Raw genomic sequence first — 9952 nt, forward strand, 5'->3', positions numbered from 1 at the left:
ATAAAGACGGTATGTTGATATGGTTTAAGGAAAAGTAACTTCTTGGAGGGAGTGAAAGTTATACACCTAAAAGACAGATTATTCTACAAATCAACTCAAAAATACAAGAGACAATATTTTAATTCATTAACCCACTTCTATTGTTCGTTTATTTCATAGCAGAAGCGAAACCCGACGTCTTAAATCCTCATTACTGAAATAAGAGCTTGATCATTGCTCCACGTCGCATGCAACTTTTTCCTTGAGCAGAGCAGTTCAGTGTCTTTACTGAACGAAAATGTATCCAAATGCCTTGATATTTTTGTCTCCGTTGTCCGGTGAATACAAGGCTCCGTTTCCACACGCGTTTTTGAATCCTGACCCTCCTCCACCAAATCCGATAAAGGAATCAGGGGAATGACAATCTCCTTCTTGATTAGAGATGATTCCAACTCGAACCCGAGAATGAACGCTACTACTCACCCGCGAATTGAAGCCTTCTTGATTACAGTTGCGCTGGAGGGAGGCATTGGGACCAATCAGCTTCTTCCATGCATCACGACCCAGCGAGGTAGCACGGTATTGACCGTCACCAATGAGGGCATACAACGAGTCTGCTTTCTGATGCAGTTGCAAGAACCTGGTTACTCTATCGACCTTCATTCCAAGGCAGATCTTGGAAAAGGACGTGCTCCAGTAGGTTGGTAACAGGGTCTCCAGGTGATCCAATCCGGTATCTCCATTTTCGGGAGAGACTGAAGACATTGAAGACCACACTTTTGAATCGTAATCAAAGGTTTGCTGCGAGAAAAAAGGACATTTTCAACTTAGCATCCAGTGCATTTGAGAAAAGGCAATTTTCAACCTAATGTCTATAGTACTCCGGGACTGCACCAGTATCCCTTCTCTTTGCTCTATGAGTGCTCATTAAACTCGCGCCAATCTCTCACCAGGTCAGGTGCCTCAATAGACGAATTTTCAACTGAATGTCGAAAGTAATCAGAGATTTCATTGGTTTTGCTTTACCTCGAATTGTGATTGGTCCAGAAATTAAAACTCGTGCCACTCAACCGATCAGATGTAAAACTAACACTTAACACGACTTGGTCGCCTGCGTTTTCCCGTGCTTTAGGCAGTTGGGTTGTTTTTACTATGAGTTCTCATTGGCTGTCCGGGATATTTTTCTTTCTTTTGATTGGCCGTTGTGATTACTTTGGTTTCGGTCTTACGACACTGAAAAACTAAACTGAATCGCTCATAATGGACGACGTTTCCGGTCTGTATGACAGAATCAAAGGCAAAATTGAAGAATTTGTAAGACGGCCAAACAGCTACGTTGAACCACGATCAAGACAATACATATTATCTTGCCACGATGCAATCACTATTCACGGCTGAAATATCAGACTCAGAAGTTATATACTTGACAAAAGTGTACAAAAGCAAGAGATTTAACAGGGACTCGATCCTTGACGTCGAATTGTATTACAAAGAGACGGAGACCTTCGAATTCTAAAATATATTTATTCGTGTCGGTGAAACGCCGGTGTCATTCACAAGGCGCAAAAAAAGGATTCGTAAAAGAAGTGCTTCGCCTCCTACGAATAAATTCGTCACACTCCACTTTTAATAATTTCACCTTCACAACCACGCGGTTAAATCTGTTACTCTTAAAAACTTTAAACTACTCCAAAACGATTCAGAGACTGGCACTATCTTTTCGCAACCCCCTACTTGTTTCATTCAAACGTGACAAAAACAAAAGCAACTTTTTGGTCAGAAGTTCATTTCAAACCAATGACCAATCTAGAACTTTCGAATGCGCTCGCTCACGATGCAAAACTTGTCCTTTCATTCATAATGTAGAGGAAATATCGGGACCCAGGAGATCCATTTAGATCACTGATCACTTTACGTGTACCTCCGCCCATGTTATTTACTGCATAACTTGCACTTACTGCAATTAGTCATACATTGGCGAAACATACAGGAAGACGACTAGGTTATCGTTTCCGAGAACACCTTCGTGACGTGGAAAAAAATGACAAGGACGCATCCAAACCAGTTGTTAGACACTTTAATCTCCCTAATCATTCAAAACAGCACATGGCAGTTTGTGGCCTTTCCTTACATCTAGGCAGTTCGGAAAGCCGCAAAACACTAGTCCAGATCGGCACCCTTAATCCCCGCGGAATCAACGAGCGCTTTTCATTCAACTAATTTATTCCTGTTCTCTCGTCACCATATTCCCACCAATAGCGTCGCTCCACTTTCTGCATATAAACCCACACACAATCCGCTCGAAACGTCAGCTTTTTTTACCCCTTACGGTGGCCAATTTACGCTTTCAACTCAGTTGTTAACACTAAATTACCTGCTATTGTTAAAATAAGATGCGTTACATTGTAAAACTTAGCAGCATGTGCGTCCTCTAAGGACCTGATCCCGCAAGTTCAACTACTTAAATATTCGTTGTCGGTCACCATGTGGATTTGTCTCTCTTCTTATTACAGACATTATAATATTTTCTGCCTTTTCTTTTTTTTCCCATAGCACTCATCATATTTCATTTTTCTTTTCTGACTGTCTGATTGGTTATTTTAACCCCATATTTTGCATAAAGTGTTTTCCCTGGGGACTTCTCACGCAAATGAAAATCAAATACTTAGGATATTGAGATTCTAGTCTAAATATTCTTGTTACTTTATCAAATATCAATCCTGTATGAATAGCCACAACGTTAAACTCGCTCAAAAACCTTTTCAGACCTAAGGGCATATTTTCGCCAAACCTAAGGATCCTGACACTAAAGAACAACGAACCAACACTATATAATTCTATTCTGTGCAATGCCTGTGATCACGAGTTTATAGGACAGATCAAACGTCAGTTTGGTACGCGTTTCAAATCTCACTTAGCAACAAAGCAACTCTAAGCCAATCAGACCTCATTCGAATGTTCTTCATTATAGTTACGACGCGTGCGAGCGCTGCTTTTGCTTTTTGAAAGCGAAACAAACATGTGTTTAATTCACTTTTCAACGCATAGTTTTAAAAAATATGGCTACGGATCTCAATCATGGCTAATAAATATTCAGGAAAAAATGGGATTAGAGAAAAAGTCTGGATGATCGAGAAATCCGGATAATCGAGGTTCGACGGTAGCATCAAACCATGTCTGATTGTCCACCTGGTTGCCTTGTGAACTTTAATATAGACTTTATAACACTGCTCGCCTTCTCATTTTTTCCATTTTGTCACAAAAACATGTTTTTTTTTTTCGTAAGATGTCATAATTTCCTTTTTTTGAATGTCTGATTGGCTATCTCTACTCCATACTTTGTACAATGTGTTTCACTGGCGACTTCCCATGCAATTGAGTAATCAAATTGGATCATGATTGTAAATCAGTTTTGAGATTCTAGTCTAAACATCATTATTACTCAAAATGCTCGATCATATATCAAACCTTTTTAGAGCCAACATAAATTTTATTGAAAATAAATTTGCCAAGCAAATGGTATTTCTCATGAAAATTTGAATGTTTACTTACTGTCAGCTGTGGTGTTAAAAGAAAATGCTTGGGGAAGAACTTCCCTTTTTGATCACTTAAGTAAGTTTTAGAAAAAGCATGTTATAAAGTAGCCGTAAGCGTAAAAGTTGATAGATTTTAACCATTTGTCGTATAAAAAGTTGACCGTAAGAATTTTTTCTATCAAGAAGAACAGAAGGAAACTAACTGTTAGCCTTGAATTAACCAAAGTTTTAACCGTTAGCCGTAAGAGCCTTCACTTTGATGAGACCCTCATACTCCAGATGTACGATAAAGATTTTGCAAGATCTGAGGTATCATTTCATTAAAATTACCTTCTTACTAACCGAGCGTAAGGGCCTTGCCGAGGAATTTTGGTTAGTTTTCTTGACAGTATAGACCCAGCACAGCGAGGTCTTTACTGTCAGGAAAGAGGGCCAATATTCCCAAGTACGACTCGAGCAAGCGTGGTTGGCGATTTTAGATAGTGGTTTATTTTATTGCACTCAGACCAAACTTGTTTATTTTAAATTTGTTGGCTTTTGCGACCTAAAAAACATGGCTTATGACCGGAGACGGTCCGTATGGCAGAGTACGGACCAAGTAAGAAACAATCAGAATTCTCGGATTTACGTCAAGACTACCCCGCTATATAATGAATCATAAGCAATTTTACTTATTTCTGTCTCCGGCCCTCTGCTAAGGCCTGGCCCGATTGTTCTCGGCAACGAAAACAAGGCTCTAGTAACCTCGAGCGATTTTTGCCTTTCTGAGCAATTTTTCAGCTACTGTTAGGTTAAGAGCACATATCAAGCACGACAAAGTCAACGATTTCCTAAAAATGTTCGACCTATGCAATTTCGTAAATGTTTCGCCGGCCCATTGTCCAATATTAGAACGGGTAATCGACAAAGATGGTAAGATAACTGTCTTTAATAATTAACGTCTATGTGAAAATATCAGGAATTTAGGTGGTCCTTTTGAAATGCGGCCTAGTTCGCCCGGCTTTGAACCGAGAGAAGGGAGTTCGAATCTCCCAAAAACCTTCACGTTTAAAATATACATATACCTTAGAAATTGCTCCAGAATAATACATGGGCGCGCGTAGATATAGAATTTCTCTTCGAGTGTTTAACTCGATAGTTCAAGAGTGAGCGCAGCGAACGAGTGAGATGTCGAGTTGAACACGAGAATAGAAATCCCATATCTACAATCAACCATGTTATCTACCATATCTACAAGCAACCATTTATCATATAAACACAATAGCCCTTTACTGAGAAGAAAAGTCGACTTCATTAGTGAATAAAAATAAATGAATCCATAATCCTCGAATAACAATCGTAGAGTGCGTTGGCGCTTTCTTGCCTAACAAAACATAAAACTGAGAAGGTACGTGAAAAATGTGTTGAATCATGATTACAAAAACAACAAAGGTCATAATTTCCAATTTACAAAATTCTCATTTATTGACTTTGTCCTTAACGACAGAAGAAGTCTTTCAGGTAAACGGCTGAAATCGGCCAGTGGCAAATCTTCCAGTTGTCGATTTTCATTCTCAGCCGAGAGAAATGCTAACACGATACGGATACGGATGTTTTAGTTTTTTAGCCGCCATAATCCAAGAAAGCTCCGACAAACAACTTGTATTGAGAATCGTGAAGAATGGTGCAGGGGTATGAGGATAATATCATCCCTACACCAATTTAGTTCAAAGATGATTACAAACCATCCCAAAACCAAGGATAAAGAAGGTGATTGTAGATAAACAACTTTCAACACCAAGAAGAAAAATAGAGCAAACAAATAAAGTTCTAAAAGGATACACCAGATCATTTGAGGCAATATAAGACACAACAAAACCATGTAAGACATAATTAAGATCCTTCAACACAATTGCAAAACACAGGCAAAGCTACTGAATTTAATCTTAAAAAACAATTAGATGAAATGAAAGGCTTTAAATTTGTTGAAATCTTGAGAATGGTATTTAATAAGTTCGATGGGGACGTCACAATCACTAAAACAGCTCATTTCAAAAGTAAAACCAAGACGGTTATTAATGAAAATGATATTAATCTGGATTTATTAGATTCAAGCCAAGAGATTAAAAATAAGATCCTGGTAGGATACCTGAAGGCTCCAGTTGGACTATTAATTCAATCGATAATCATTATCTCAACATTATTAAATACAACCTCCCAAAAGGATCGTCATCTTAAAATACCGTCAGAACTTAGAAATTTCACAAAAGGATTGATAAACCTCAAAAATGAAGATGATCAATGTTTACAATGTTGCCATATCAGACATTTAAATGCACAAGGATCAGTCACTTTAAAAACGCCGGCATATGTAGGTATGTGTATTCTTGATCTTTCCTAGACGTTAACGTACGATTCTCGTTATAATTGTATTGTAAAGAAGTTTGGTGACAAAGCAAAATTATTATTCACAGACACAGTCTCGCTGACATATGAAATTGAAATTGAAGATGTTCATCAAGATTTTTGGAATGATGAGAATAAATTTGACAATAGCGACTATCCTGAAAATTCCATATTTTGATAAAACAAACAAAAATGTAATGGGCAAGTTAAAAGACGAGACTTCTAGTATAGCAATTACTCAATTCGTTGGCTTTAGATCAAAATGTACTCTTATAAAAACGATAATGAGAAAAGTGATAGAACAGCTGAAGGAATAAAAAATTGTCATAAAGAAGACTATAAAAATGTATTAACAAACAAACAAATGCATCATAAAATGAAAACCATTGGGAGCAACAATCATCAACTTACAAGTTATGAACTAAATAAATTGTCACTCAGCTGCTTTGATGATAAACGATACATTCATTTAGATAGTATAACATCAAGTACGCTTCTGGACGTTACAAAATACAAAACTGAAATAATAAAAACAATAATGTTACCCCAAAGTTGTGGTATAACATTAAACAACTTCCGCAAGCACCGTTCATTTGATGTGTCTATAGAACCACCACTTCTCTAATCTTCCCAACTCTTCAGTAATGAAGAGATTTGGATGGGTTTCGGCATCTTCAATCTGAAGACAAACTTCACTGACAAACGTTTCTGGTAATCTTTCTTTAAAAATCAGCTTTTAATCGGTACCTCACGCTGACTCGTAATGAGTGCAGTCCCTTGCATGGTTTCCTTTTCAGACACCACGTCTACCTTTTATTTTAAATTACCTTAACTACATTGGACTTTTTTCTGTTGTCACACAAAAAAGGATTCGCCACTTTGCTTAGCGTTATTGTAATAACATAGATATTAAGTTTTTTTTCATCTTTTAAAGTAGGTAATATGTTTGGTGTGAAAGACCCGATCCCTCGTGTGTGGTTCAAAAGTTTTTATGTGTGGGCTGTAATGCTTGCTTTGTCGGTGAAACCTCTCGGCATTTATCCACACGTGTGCGTGCGCACTCGATCAGTGATAGGTCCTCTCACAGTTTCGGACATTTACCAAATTCTCAACAATGATTAGTGTTTTAGCACCTTAGATCGTATTTATTTCCGCACTCCACGAGGTTCCGTTTCCGCACGCATTTTCGAATTCTCCACCAAATCCGATTCTGGAATCAGGGAAGTTGCAATCTCCTTCTTGATCAGCGATGATTCCGATTCGAACTCCCGAGGTATTTGTCTGAGGGAAAAACCTATTGAAAATTTTACACGGATGTGTTTTTTTTCCTTTTTTTCAGGCGCAATCCTGTAGCAGCGTCGAGAAAGTTGATACATGATTTTTTTCCTTTGTTTCTGCGCTTCTTGACTTGCATAAATCGTTTTTTTCTTTGATTTATTGTCTTGCAAAAAAATTTCTGTGTATTTGCCACCCTCTCTCGGCCCACAAATTTAGCGATTGTTCTTTACAGGAACGTGACCGCTGCCCTGAAGAGATCATGAGAACAACTTATAGTGACGTTAATCGCTAGAGGTAGATTCAGCCTTCACATTACGTTTCCTGGTTATTGTTTATATGTGGTTTCCTTATCGCTCTGACGAAGGGCTAACGCTCGAAACACAAGCTTTTAAACTCTATACGGTGGGCAATTTACGTTATCAACTTAGTTGACAATACTAAATTACCCCATTATACTCCGGCTCACGATGCAGCATTACAGTTTCACCACCGTTTTGTCCTGTGGCTTACAATAACGGACGCTATGGAAAATAAATTAAGAGTAAAAGTCTGTGAAAATAATTTCGAATGACCTTCCGATGACTCGTTCATCATTTTCAAATTCTAGAATTCCGACTTCTGTGAGTTGTGATATACTAAGAATGCGTGTGAAATGTCGTGGGAAATTTGAATTATGAACTTTCGAAATGGCCCAATGATAAATTTTAATGTAACCGAAATTCAAAACCGTGAGACAAATGTAAAGCAGCTAAGGGAATGCTGAAACAAATGAAACGATTATTTTAAAACATTACCCAGTGTTCAGCAGGATGACTTCCTCAAGATATGACTACTTTTCCATCATTTTTGTGAACATTTTCTTTCTCTGGCTTACCTGCAGCAGCGCCAATGGCGAGATAAACCACAAAGATGAGTGCGCAAAGATTCATGGCTGTCTTTTTACTGTCTTGAGTACCTCCTGATTTCAGTGAGACTCGATAATATCTGAAGAAGGTACGGTATACCACAATTTAACAACCAACAAAACGTTAAATTGACATTCGCTACAACTTCTCCTTACCTAAGCGCATTCTTTAGCCTTATGCTTTGTTGAGAGAATTTTTACCTTCGTCATACCTATCTTAAAAGGATGTTTGTAGCACTTTTCTGCAACCATCTGACCGATAAAAATTCTACTTAATAGTGATATTCGTGCTTAAAACTTATAATAAAACTGTCCTCCTTACAGTTCAATTCCCTCCTTGTTCCCGTTTTGAGTCAATACCCTTTCAACCACTCTTAGAAGAGAATCTCTAAGTAACAACAGAAAAAAGTTTCAAAGAACAGAAAAATATACAAAGGGGAATTTTTTTTTTCTCAAAACTTTTCCATTGATTTATATTTGGCCGAACACTACGTTGATCAGACGAGCAGGTCACATACAGGGAATTTTTTGGAGCGAAGTAAAGTTTATTGATCGTGACCCTTATTAGTACACGCGCAGAGTCAAAGAGGCAATTCATATATGACTTCACCCTAACAACATCAACAGGGATAGCGGAATATAAATTCCAGAAGCGTGGATGCCCACGATTAAAAAACACAAGAACAGAAAAGCCGTGCGACAGCGGACCGGCGAGGGAGCAAATCACTGAGTGAAACAGCAAGGATCAAAATGCACCAATCAGAGCTGTCGAAAAACAGCTAATCACAGTAGAGCATCATGCTTTATAACATCACGCATGACCAGTCGACCTCATCGCCTGAAAAGACTAGCAGTACGCAGTCGAATCGTCGCGATCTACATCACAAGTGACTTCATCGTGAGACAAACGAAAAAAAAATAGCTTTTATTGTTATTCACTACGATGAATAACCACAGCCTTTTTTACGAGGGATTGTTCTGATAGCGACTTTTAAAAAAAGGACTTTTTCTGCAAAAACCCCGTGAAAGTTTCCATAACTCGGGCATTCAACTTTCAACTTGCACGTAATTTTTTATCGCGCCATCAACATTTCTCCTTTCTAGCTATCTGCTTTGTAACTTCTATCTCAGTAGTTTACATACTAAAGAGCTAAGCCGTAATTTTCCAAACGCTAGCTCTTAGCTCTAAGAAGTGGAAATCAAGCATCTTATTTTGACTTGCTCAAAGTAACTTTTCGGCCACCGAACTTTTAACAATTGGTTCATAAGTCAGCGTGCGTTCATCGAGTTATGAAGCACGCGGGAAGTTTGGAGAGCACGAAAGATGCGTAAGAGTTTTCTCGAGGGATTTGTTTGCTGAAGTCATGAGCGTGCACAATAGGAATATGAAGCACGCTCGCTCAATTGAATTTGATTAGACAGATTTACTGGCCATGTTATAATGAAGAAATGTAAACTGGTTTCCTTGTTTACATAGCTTGATGTAAACACGAGAGAGGTTGGGAGAACACGAGATAAGCGTAGGAAACCACGACGCGAAGCGGAGTGGTTTCCAGCTTATCGAGTGTTCTCCCAACCTCCCAAGTGTTTACATCAAGCTATGTAAACACGGAAACCATTTTACATTTCTTTTCTAAAATAACTAACAAAGGGGAACGAAAACCGTGTTTACATACGCTCATGTAAAATGGTTTTATGGCCAATCAGAGCGCGCGTACTATTTTAATTATTTTATAATTAATATTGCCTCATGTAACGTTATTACAAAAAAAAAAAAGACATCCCCTACCTAGTGAAGTTATCTTGTTCAGTTTTAGAAGTAGTCTGCCTCAAAATACGAAAGTCTTAATACTTAATACATCTTATATAC

The sequence above is a fragment of the Pocillopora verrucosa genome, chromosome 11 (assembly GCF_036669915.1).
Source record: "Pocillopora verrucosa isolate sample1 chromosome 11, ASM3666991v2, whole genome shotgun sequence".
Taxonomy (NCBI): Eukaryota; Metazoa; Cnidaria; class Anthozoa; order Scleractinia; family Pocilloporidae; genus Pocillopora; species Pocillopora verrucosa.